This window comes from Euprymna scolopes, chromosome 15 (genome assembly GCF_053919585.1).
Source record: "Euprymna scolopes isolate OS-2025 chromosome 15, ASM5391958v1, whole genome shotgun sequence".
Lineage (NCBI taxonomy): Eukaryota > Metazoa > Mollusca > Cephalopoda > Sepiida > Sepiolidae > Euprymna > Euprymna scolopes.
The window spans coordinates 123,026,750-123,039,689 of NC_136496.1; positions in this window are offsets into that span (position 1 = coordinate 123,026,750).

Sequence of the window (12,940 nt, forward strand, 5' to 3'; positions counted from 1 at the left end):
TTGACATAAGGAGTATTGAGATTTGGGAAATCTTTTAATCGGTTTTCGTCCAGAAATGTGGCTCTCAAGGGGTAAAAGTTCAACGATTTAACCTTTAAAAACTCTACCAAACTCCTCCGCCAAATTTGAACACTTGAAATTTTAAATGTAGATTACTTGGACATGGATCAATTTTTTTTATTTGATTTGAGCCCAAAATAATGAATATTAAGGGGTAAAAATTGGGGTCAAAGTTTTTAAAAAAATTTGATCTCTGTGGTATCTACCAAATTACTCAGCAAATTTCTGGGCTAAACATTTGAAATAAGGGTATTCAAAGATAGCTTTTTAATCGGTTTGGGTCGAAAATTTGAGCTGCCAAGGGGTCAAAGTTAAAAAGATTTGACCTTTGCAGTGTCTAGCAAACTACTCAGCCAATTTTGGGTCTTAACATTTGAAATTTATACATAATGTGTATTCAGACATGTGGCAAGCATTTTTATCAGTTTTGGGGCGAAAATTTGGCTAACAAAAAGTCAAAGATGAAAGAGTTGACCTTTGCAGATTCTACCAAATTCCTCCGCTAATTTTGTGTCTAAAGACTTGAAAATTTTAGATACTAGCATGGGTGCCCGGCGTTGTCCGGGTGTTTGGAGATGTATGCTGAGCAAAACAAAAAAAAACGGTCATTTTTTTTTAACTTTGACCCCTATTATGACTCCTTAAAATTTATTGTTTAGGGCTCAAATAAAGTTATTAAGTTAGATCCATGTCCAATGAACCTATATCTAAAAATTCACGTGTTTAGACCCAAAATTGTAGGAGGAGTTTGGTAGAGTTCTCAAAGGTCAAACTGTTGAACTTTGACCTCTTAATCGCCAAATTTGTGTCCGGAAACCAATCACATCGATTTTCCCAAATCTCAGTACCCTGTATATCAAATTTCGTTATTGCGTAGGGAAATGTACACAGGCAAACACACACACACACACACACACACACACACACTTTCACTTTTATATATAGAGAGAGATAGATAGATAGATAGGTAACTTGGACATAGGTAAAACTTAGTATTTTTATTTGAAATCAAAATACTAAATGTTAAAGGGCCAAAATTGGGATCAAAGTACGAAATTACTCAGATAAATTTGGGTCTAAACATTTGAAATCTTACATAAAGTGTACTCACACGTATGGCAAGTTATGAACTATCTATGTATCTATCTATCTATCTCTCTCTCTCTCTCTCTATATATATATATATATATATATATATATATATATATATAGAGAGAGAGAGAGAGAGAGAGAGAGAGAGAGAGAGAGAGAGAGAGAGAGAGAGATATTGTGATACATTTATGAAAATTATTTTATTAACTTTTAGCCGAGAGGAGATATATTTTCACTATATTTTATTTACTTTGTTATTTTGCGCCAAAAAAAAAAGCCATTCTCTTCTGCTCGTTCACATTTCGTAAACAAAACAAAAAAAGGGGGAGGAGGAGGCCTCTGAGCAAGAGGAGAAGGAAGAAACAGAGATACTGTGAACGAAGGGTGGAAGAGGAGAGAGAAAAGAAAGCTCATAGACGAGAAAGAAAGGAGAGAGAGAGAAAAGATAGAGAGAAATAAACCGTAGAAAGAGAGAGAGAGAGAGAGAGAGAGAGAGAGAGAGAGAGAGAGATAGGCTATATATAGAGAGAGATAAACTGTATATAGAAAGAGAGAGGTAGACCATATAGAGACAGAGGGGACTGGAAAAAGTTGTCAACAGTCAGTGGAGCTTTGCGCTTCGAAGCGACAGGCCATAAGAAGCGAAAGTGGAAGCAGCGAAGGTGGAAAGCGACGTCGGTGGCGCGATATCGCTATAAGCAAAGACAGCGGTGGCGGCCAAAATCTGTTTTGAAGGCATCGAAGGAAAGATCAAAGGAGCAGTAAAATATTTACTATAAATCAAGGACTTCGATGAGCTTCAGAAACAAATACTTGAAGCAATTAACACGCACGCGCGTAATGAAACGTAAACAATCCGAAGGACAGAAATATGAAAACTAACCTGTGCGCGCGTAATCAAATGTAAACAATTTACAGGAAAGAAATATATATATAAAAAAAGGAGACGAAAGAAAAGTCGCATTTCAAAGGACATTCAGTGAGTTTTTCAACCAAAACTTTCATCTCTCTAACATCTTTCTCTTATCTTGTATCTAATTGAGCAGACGATTTCTCGTCTTTAATGTGAACATTGCTTGTTGATATATTTTTCTCTCGGTGGAATTTGAATCATTAAATCATTTCATTTAGTAAGGCATATTTAATTTTCTTTTCTTGAATTGAATTTTATTTTATTTTTATATAAATAAAAATTTGTTAATTTTTCGACGATACTTGTCCTCGTTATTTCTCGTGTGGTTTCGTTGTCTTCGAGACGGTTATCCCATTCGCATAACAACGCATTATCAAGGAACCTGGGAAACTTTATTTTTTTATATATTTCGTTACGTCACCCATCTCTACGGTCCCCAGTAGGGCTAGGATACGTCGTAACAATATATATATATATATATATATATATATATATATATATATATATATATATATATATATATATATATATATATATATATTTAGTACTATTCGAAGATTAAAATCAAGATACCATGATAATAAACCGAATATCTAGAATGTTTATTTCAATTTTGATAAAAGCCCTATACATGATTTTGTCCTCGAAAATGTTTTACGAAGTTTTAAGAAAAAATGAACTTCAGGAAATTTTGCTTAACTAGTGTCAACTATGAATGAAATTTAATGCATATCTGAAATATTGTAATTTTCAAATTTGATGTTGTTTCTATATGTTATATATTAGCACACCCGAAGTATTGCCGAATTATATAGAAAAGAATATTGTTAGCATTATCATCGTAGATATTGAATTAGATTTGTTTTTGAGAGAAAAATGCAATTCAAAGACAAATATGATTAAATTAAGTTTTAGGAATTTAACTTGACTAGATTATACAAACAATGACAAGAAGGATTTTTTCTCCTATAATAAAATAACTGCAGAAATTCCCCTCTGTTTTTCAACAACAGATGTCACATACAAATTCAATACATCTAGCCTAATAGCCATTATTTTTATGTAGTTTTCTAACACCATTTTTGATGCATTAAGTCGTGATAATAAAATTCTACATTGCATCCGACAAGCAACACCATAATCGCAACATCTTCAGAGGAAAGGGTTTCTATTTTTCTCTCAAAATATTTGGTCCTAACACTGCTACCGGGACTAATTCTACATTTTCCACAGATACTATGTTTACACCGACCGTAACTGGCTCATAGATTATAGACATAATCTTTCCGATTTCCGTTCATGAATAGTAAAAGCTCCCTTTCCAAATTGCGCCCATTCTTATTGATTGAGCTCTGAAAATTCTCATATTCCGGAATTCGATTCTTCCCTTTATGAGCGAACGGTTACTAAACTTAAAATATGGTGTCATTATGAAACATATTCGGTCCGTCGATGCGTCTAACACGAAAAATACAACTTTTGTTGTTAAAAATTGCAAAAAAAAAACAAATGAAATAAACAATACAAAATGCAACTTCTCTGGATAAAAATAAATGCATTAAGATATTCAGGGCATTTACAGTATATTAATATTTTTTATTAATTGTATTTCTATTTTTTGCCGGTAGTTTGTTTAGATATTCGTAGCTGTTGGAATGCTTCGCAGTTCGTGTGTGTGTGTGTGTGTGTGTGTGTGTGTGTGTGTGTGTGTGTGTGTGTGTGTGTGTGTGTGTGTGTGTGTGTTCGGTTGAGCATGCATTTAAAAACAGCACACAACTATTTTGTTAAATACATTGCTAAAAAATAATGCATGTACATAGACAATACAAATTGCAACTTCTCTGAAGAAAAATAAATATATTTATATATTCTGGAAATTTACACTTTTTATTCTATCTCTACTTTTTCTCCAGTATTTGTTGTGATATTCTGAGCTATCGAAATGCTTTATGCTTCGTGCATGCGTCTGCTTGTGTGCGTGTGTCCGATTGACCATGCGTTTGAAAACAAAAACACAACTTTTGTTGTTAAATACATTGCAAAAAAATTACTAAATGTAAAAAACACTACAACCTTCAACTTCTCTTGATATATATATATATATATATATATATATATATATATATATATATATATATATATATATATTGATTAAATTTAAAGTATTTTTCTTTTTTTTTTCCGTAATTTTTTTTTGACATTAGTCTACGTCTGCTACTTTGCTGGGCTTCATCCGGTGACTACCTAAACCATACTTGAAGTAAATCCCCATGATCCGAGTCAAATTATGCAAGTGCCAAAAGAATATATGCGGGTGTTCATTGTACATGTCCGCCGATAAAAAGGGTGCTTCTTCAGAAAAGTTGTTTTTTATTTAAAAACACAATAATAACTACTTACATTTTTTTTTCAATTTCAACAATAACCAATGTTATCTATCTGTCACGTTACAATTAGTTCAGTCTTCCAGGAATCAACGAAACAAATGATTACGGCTATGCTTGTTTTGTCACTTGCATCGTTTTGCGTGCTTTTTGGATACTTTCATTACTGCGACATGGCAATTCATTAAATACTACTAGTTTCACTTGAACATCAATATTTTTATTTCTGAATTTCTCGACAATAACGAACAAACAACAAAATTATATTTGAAAGTAATATTTTTCTCCAAAAACACGTGCGAAAATAAAGATATTTATTTGATTAAATAACAAACACATTTTGCCAAACTATTTCCTTTTTTAAACTTATATTACAACATTTTAAAATTCTTTTCCTCTTTCTATCTTTTTTAGGAAATGTCATAGGTCTCCCACTTACGTTGTTGGTTTAATTTTTAAACAGTTTCCTTTTCATTTTTTTCATCGATTTATTATTGATAAAACACTATACTCTCATACAAAAATTAAATCGGTTAAAATTTTTATTTTATGATATTTACAAGTATGTGATCACATACATCTCCATAGTAAAATCAAACCCTCGTATTTCCCCCTCTGTCAACCTAAGGTATCCATAAGTACTGAGAACGTAAACATAAGAAACATACATTTTTATTTTTTGTTTGTCGTCTGTTTTCCATTCATACAAACTTAGCCACAGCAACGCGTGGCCGGGTGCAGATAATAGATATATATAAACAAATATATTTTCAGAAAAAAGAATGTGCGTTAACAATAATAATACCTAGATACGTGATACACATGTCGGCTGATAAGATTCTTTGTGAACGTGCAAATGACGTAATCACAAAAAATAGTTTAAGATATACACGGACGTATAAGTTAGCAGAGTCAGAAATCAGTCGAAGAAATCAGGGAGAAGACACAGTGGAAGCCGGTGAAATCAATGACTAAAATGTGAAATCAAAACGAAATGTTCACAGTGTGTAAATAAATCTTATACGAAATGTGAATTTTTGTGATGTCGAAGAAACAGATATGTGAATTCGTCATGTTAAATGTTTATCGAACTTTTAAATGTATACAGACTGTTGTTATTATATATATATATATATATATATATATATATATATGAGTTTTTCTCATCTAAATTAATACAAAATAATCCGAATTTTCAAATTGATACAAAGATCCATTATCGTATTTTAATTATAAGGTAAAGCTGGCCTTAACCTTAGAAACTAGAACATTCTAACTCTAGAGGTAGATGAAGCCAGAAAAAGCGGAGGGGAATAAAAGTAATAAATAAACAAGAGTACAGAATCATACAAAGATGACAACCCGCCTCCGCCTCCAACAGGTCCTTAAGTACCCTACATAGAATTGGACAGGCAGGCGAGTTTATTTCTTCTTTTACGATATGAACTGAAGAACACAGGGTCACTCTCTTCGGACCAAAAGTTAAGCAATTTTTCTATTTATTTAACTTCTGAAATCTCTTTGTTTTAATATCGCAAACAGTGTACATTGTAATCATTTTTTCTTATTTCAGCTTTGACTTAAACTCTGAACATTTTAATTGTACTCATTTTGTAGTGTTTAAATGTACTGTTATTAGCCAGTACTGTTTCTCTTTTTCTAATATCTAAAATGAAATAAAAACGTCATCCGTGAAAACGTGCACTGTTATCTAAACTCGAAAAACACGGCTTTTCTTCTGCAGTACGCATTATTCTTAACTAGTCTAATCTTAATCCTTAACCCAGACTGTATACTTTTAACCAGATTTTAAATGAGTTTTTCTAATCTAAATTAATACACAATAACCCGACTTTTCAAATTGATACAAAGATCTCTTATCGTATTTTAATTATAAGGTAAATATGGCCTTAACCGTAGAAACTAGAACATTCTAACTCTAGCGGAAGATGAAGCCAAAAAAAAGCTGAAGGGAATAAAAGTAATAAAGTAATAAACAATACAGAATCATAGAAGATGACAAACGGATTTCTTTTTACGATAGAGAGTAGAAGAACTTTATTTAAGTAGTATACTTAATATGTACAATTCGTACATACAAAAATATGACCATTTTACTGCCAATATAAAATCGACTATACTGAATCCTCAACAGCTCACATCTTACTTTCAGTATCCTCCTACTGTAAATCTCTTTAATCTTATATCACTACTAAAACTAATTTTCTGAATAGATACAAAAGATTTTCCATATCAGCTCAACATCTAATCTTTATCTAATTCCTTATATCAATTTGAATCCTACCTTAAAATTTCATTCTATCTGTAGAGTTGAATGTAATAATCAAAGAAGAAAGCGCCCTCGCGTGTGTATGTATTATGCGGCTATACAACTTACCTTCGGATGGGATCTGAGAGAAATAGAAATTAAAGATGGCGGCCATAGATTTATAAGGTGTAGTATCGTGGAATCTCACGAGATCTCATCTTCCACTGCACAAGTATGCAAATGGAATGGGGTCAGTTTTCTAATAAAATGCTTGTTGACAGAGATGGTGAGCAGAACACGTACTGGAAGTTGAGAGAGAAAGTTGACAGTGACGAATTCTAGCTGAAGTTTTGCTGATTGCATTTATTTTATTTTGTTTTGCTGTTTACCAGCCCATTTAACTGCAAGCTATTTCGGCATAATGGGGAACAAGTTCGACCTTAAATTAATACCAGAATTCAGCGGCTCGACCCCGGTACTTGGCTGGGTGGAGAAGGTAGAACTGCATTGCCTGTTGTCTGGTGTGAAGAACATTGAACACGTAGTTCCTCTACGTCTGTTCGGTGGAGCTTTCGCGGTATATCAACAGTTTAGTCCTAAGGGGAAAACAGGATTATGAAGGGATCAAGGAAGCATTATACCTGGCGTTTTGGGAGCAATTTGAGGCAAGAACCTTACATTCCGGTGAAACTGTCAACGATTATTTGGCCGAGCTGACGAAGTTGACGGTGTTGTTTGGTGGGCTGCCTGAGCGGGGCTTGGCATGCAAATTTTTGGCAGGGCTCCCAACAGGTACAAAGCAACTTCTGCGGTTTAGCTCAAGCATAACTTCATTGTCCCTTAATGATCTGGTAGACCAGGCCAGGACCGTGATGAGGAATACTTATGAGATGAGAGGACCGGTAGTCACTACTGCACAGCCTACATCAAGTGATGATATACCGTCCCAGGGACCCGACCTGCATGGTGGAGTCGTGTGTTATGGGTGCAATGGCCAGGGCCATGTTGCAAGGAACTGCCGGTGGTGACTGACAGCTGTTTGCTGCTACCGATGTAATGAGACTGATCATCTGGTCTGGAATTGTTCGGGAAACGGGGTCGGGGACAAGGTGCCAGCGTTGACCTCTTCTCCAAACAGAAATTAGACGAGGCATTTCCGACCATTCAGGTCTATATCAATGAGACATTGTGCTCAGCACTCCTTGACTCGGAGTGCTCTCGCACCATAGTGAGTGCGGACCTCTGCCGCACTTGCAAGAAGAAGACTACTAGAGTAATCATCCTCAGTGAAGCGATGCGAACATGTTGCGGGGTGGACGCTGTGAGCACTTGCACTAGAACAGGAAATTCGACCAACGTCGAAGCCCTGGTAGTACTCAAGAAACCGCTGAGTTTTAACCTGCTTCTAGGCTATGCTGCCATCAGAGCCCTAGGTGGTGCTCACATAACGCAGATGGGGATGTTACAGTTTCAGGAGAAGGTTCCAGTGTGCGTTGCTTTGAAGATTGATCAGCCAGACTTTATTGGACAGCCGCGTGGAAGTGGTCGGAAAACCAAGAACCAGCCAAACTGCGAAATGAGGTAACAGAGTACCATGTGCCCGACAAAATGGGGCCTGCATATGAAGAGGAACTTCGTGATTGGATCAAGGATGGCGGGTTAATTTCATACCTCTATGAAAAGTTTGGACCCCCAGAGGCCTGATTCTGCTGATGGCAGTCGCTCAGCACAACAAAGCAATGGTGAGGCCAGGTATGGACTACCATGAACTGAGCGTGCATATTAATGCGTTCACGGCAGATGCTGACATTTGTGCCAGCAAGCTACGAGAGTGGTGCCAGCAGGGTTCCAATGTGTCCCTGCTGGATCTAAGAAAAGCATACCTGCAGGTCCGAATCATGAAACAATGTAGCCATTTCAGACGGTGGTGTTTGCTGACAAGAGGTACTGCCTTACCAAACTAGGCTTTGGGCTGAACGTGGCACCCCAAATAATGAAGACCATCATTAACACTGTGTTGTCACAGGAAGAAACAATAAAAGATGGGACGTCGGCGTACCTTGATAACATATATGTGAATGAAAACATTGTGTCATCATCACGTGTAAGGTCCAAACTGGCTGAGTTTGGTTTAACGTGCAAGGACCCAAAACGTTTGGAGAATGGCATCCATGTCTTGGGCCTGAACGTTCGACAGGAGCGAGGGACTTTGAAATGGAGGCACAGAACTGCAGTTCCTGAAGTGCCCGATGTCTTCATGAGGCGAGCAGTATTCTCCCTGTGTGGAAAACTTGTGGGGCACCTACCAGTGTGTGGAGGACTCGCGTGGCAACAGGCATCATAAAAAGGAGGGCAAGCGCAGTCACCAAAGGCTGAGATGATGAAACAGCCGACAATCTGTTGGTTTGCATGGTGAAGGAGACCATAGCAAGAGTAAAGCAGGATGACCCCGCCAAAGGAGACTGGTGCATGCAGGGAGACAAATTGAATGTGTGGGTGGATGTGAGCTCTCTGGCAATTGATGTGTTGTTGGAGAAGAATGGTGCTGCGATTGAGAACGCTTGCTGGTTGCGACCGGCGAGTGACACTGGTCATATCAACCTGACAGATCTCGATGCGGTGATAAAAGATATCAACCTGGCACTCCAGTAGAAAGTCAGGAAATTATGCATACACACAGATTCACTATGCATGTACCACTAGATATCAGACACACTGACAGGCAAGACTAGGGTGTGCACTAAGGCAGCCAACAAGATGCTGATCAGATGGAGGTTGGAGACCGTAAAAAAGCTGGTAACAGAGTACAACCTGTGGATGCGGTACTGGTCACTTCAAATTGCAACCTTGCTGATAGGCTCACTTGGGTGCCACAGAGATTGTATGACACCATGAAGAAGAAAGCCAAGCCAGTATCATTTGGTGCCGCCTCTATTGAGGTAGCGGATGAAATCAGGAAGATACATCACCTCAGTGGACACCCCGGAGTGAGAAGGATGTTATTTTGTGCAGTTGTCTAATCCATCGGTGTCCAAAAGTGCAGTGAAAGCGGTATTCAGGGAATGTCAAACATGCCAGTCAATCGACCCCGCCCCGACCAGATGGCAGAAAGGTCAGCTGGGAGTAAGCGCGACTTGGAACCGACTGGCTATGGACATAACCCACTACGGCAGCCAGCACTTCCTCACCCTGATCGGCAAGGTTTGCAATCTGGCTCCCGTTAATAAGACAGGATTCCTACAGTGTAATTCGTGAATTGGAGTCCATATTTTATGAAAGGGGGCCGCCTGAAGAGATCCTCACAGACAATGACACGGCCTTCTGCAGTGGGGAGTTCAGACGTTTCGTAGACGAGTGGAGGATCCAGCTCAGACACAGATGTGCATATGTACTAAGTGACAACGGCATAACAGAGCGGAGCCATCGAAGCGTGAAGAGGATCGCAGCAAGAAATCAATACACAATCACAGAGGCGGTCTATAGAAATAAAGAACCTTGATTCCAGTAAAGCAACTGGCCCTGATGGCATTCCAGTTATAGTGCTGATAAAGCTCCAACCAGAACTTGCCCCCATACTTATAAAACTGTTTAAGCGTTGCCTTAAGGAGAAGTGCTTTCCAACACCCTGGAAAACCTCATCAGTATGCCCTGTATTTAAGAATTCAGGTAAAAAGTCATCTCCCTCTCAGTACAGACCAATAAGTCTCCTGTGTGTCATGAGTAAGTTGTTGGAATCCATATTAAATAAAGAAGTAGTCAACCACCTCAACAGAAACAACCTTCTTAGTGACACGCAATATGGTTTCCGCTCTGCAAGATCTACAGCAGATGTGCTAACGGTTATATCACACAGGATTAGTGAATCTCTTGACAAAGGCTTCCTTTCCAGGGCAATTGCTCTTGACATATTGGAGGCCTTCGATAAAGTATGGCATTAGGGCCTACTTCACACGATTTCCAGCTACGGTATTACTGGAAATGTTTTCTCAATCATTAAATCATTTCTCTCCGATAGGTTCATAAGAGTAGTGGTTAATGGGCAGAAATCAGAGGCCCACAGTATTAATGCTGGAGTCCCTTAGGGGTCCATCCTGGGTCCAACTCTCTTCTTATCTACATCAATGATCTCCCAAAACACATACTTAAATCATTCGTTGACATTTATGCTGATGACACGACCATCTATGGCAACACATCAAAGGCCGTAAATGACAAAGTTCTCTCTAATTCTCTCTCCTCTGATCTTGAGCACGTGGTACAATGGGGGAAGAGGTGGCTGGTCACTTTTAATTCATCCAAAACCAAGCTTCTGTCTTTACATCATCAACGCTCTGATCCCCATCTGGCATCAATTGAAATGGATGGCTCTTGTCTTGGGGAGGCTCCATGTTTTGACAAGCTTCTGGGTTTGACCTTTACTCCTGATCTAAAATGGAACACGTACATCAAATCTGTTGCCAGGGACGCTGGGAAAATGGTGGGATCCTTCTACCGCTCCAGAAGATATCTCACTACTGATGCAATTCTCTATCTTTATAAAAGCCAAGTACGTCAAAGGATGGAGTACTGCTGCCACATCTGGACACGAGCTGCTTAAAATAGCCTATCCTGCCTTGACAGAATACAAAATAGACTTTGTGGTTTAGTGGGGGATGCCCTTTTCTCTTCCCTGCAACCTCTGTCCCACAGAAGAGACGTTGTAAGCCTGTCTTTGTTTTATCACTATTTCCATGGAAGGTGCTCGTCTGAGCTCCAATCCCTCGTCCCCCCTCGCCAATCTTTCACAAGAAACACCCATCTGGCTGAAACTACTGTCAATAATTTTCCCCACTCTTTATCTGTGCCTAAATCCAAACGTAGATTCCATGAACAAAGCTTCTTTCTTAGAACTGTCCGCCAGTGGAACTCTCTGCCGCTTGCCTGTTTCCCACCTGACTACAACTTGGATGTCTTCAAGTCCAACATAAACAAACTCCTGACAAACCGCCCCCTTAAGTAAGACACTATCAAAACCTCCAATACTAATGATTACTACAATACTATCTCATTGATTACTGTACACGCAATAACTCTTATCCCTGAGTGGCCTCCGGGCCTTGATAAGTGGTGATCCCCATGTAAAAAAAAAAAAGCAACTCTAAAGGATTGCATGACTGCTGCAAGCGCATCCACCAATGCGATCCATTGCTATCGAGTGTGCATCAAGGACATTGACACCCGTCTGCCTGACTGGCAGGAAATCCGAGGGCCGTATGAGTTAGGGGACACTGTTTGAGTGAAGCCTCCCAATAATCGATGCACTAGCAACTTTCAAAGAGGGTGAATCACTGGCATTATCAGTGAGCAAGCCGTGTTAATCAATGGTACTCCATACTATGTGAAGGATATCCGGCTTGCCCTGAACATGAACCAGTTGGCGAGTAGCAGTGATGGTGAATCGTCCAACGATGACCTGTGGATCTGTCCTATTCCCTGCGATGGTACAACTGTGAACCCCAACGCTGACGCTGATAGTTCCAGCACCCCTTCTGAGAGCTCCGCTGAAGATGAAGAAGTCCAGCCTGATGGTATGACTGTACGCCCTAACTCTGATGCTAATGGTCCCGACACATCTTCTGAGAACTTCAATGAAGATGAAGTAGTCCAGCCAATCCCCCTTCATAGGAGTTCCCGCAACAAACGACCGGTTCCACCATGCCAAATGTGTCATCTGGAGATCAGGGGGGAATGTAGAGTTGAATGTAATAATCAAAGAGGAAAGCGCCCCTTTGTGTGTGTGTGTGTGTGTGTGTGTGTGTGTGTGTGTGTGTGTGTGTGTGTGTGTGTGTGTGTCGTGCGGTCATACAACTTACCTTCGGATGGGATCTGAGAGAAAAAGAAATTAAAGATGGCAGCCATGGATTTATAAGGTGTAGTCTCGTGGAATCTCACGAAATCTCATCTTCCACTACACATGTATGCAAATGGAATGGGATCAGTTTTCAGATAAAATGTCTGTTGACAGAGGCAGTGGAGAGAGACATGCTGGAAGTTGAGAGAGAAAGTTTTCAGTGACGAATTCTAGCTGGACTTTTGCGTATTGTATTTGGTTTATTTTGTTTAGCTGTTTACCAGTCCATTTAACGTCAAAAATAAAATTGTATCCCACCAAGCGACCATTAACCTTAGCACGGCACAGCCAAGTCAGACAGAAAGAGTTTGGTCTGCTGTAAGCAGATAAGT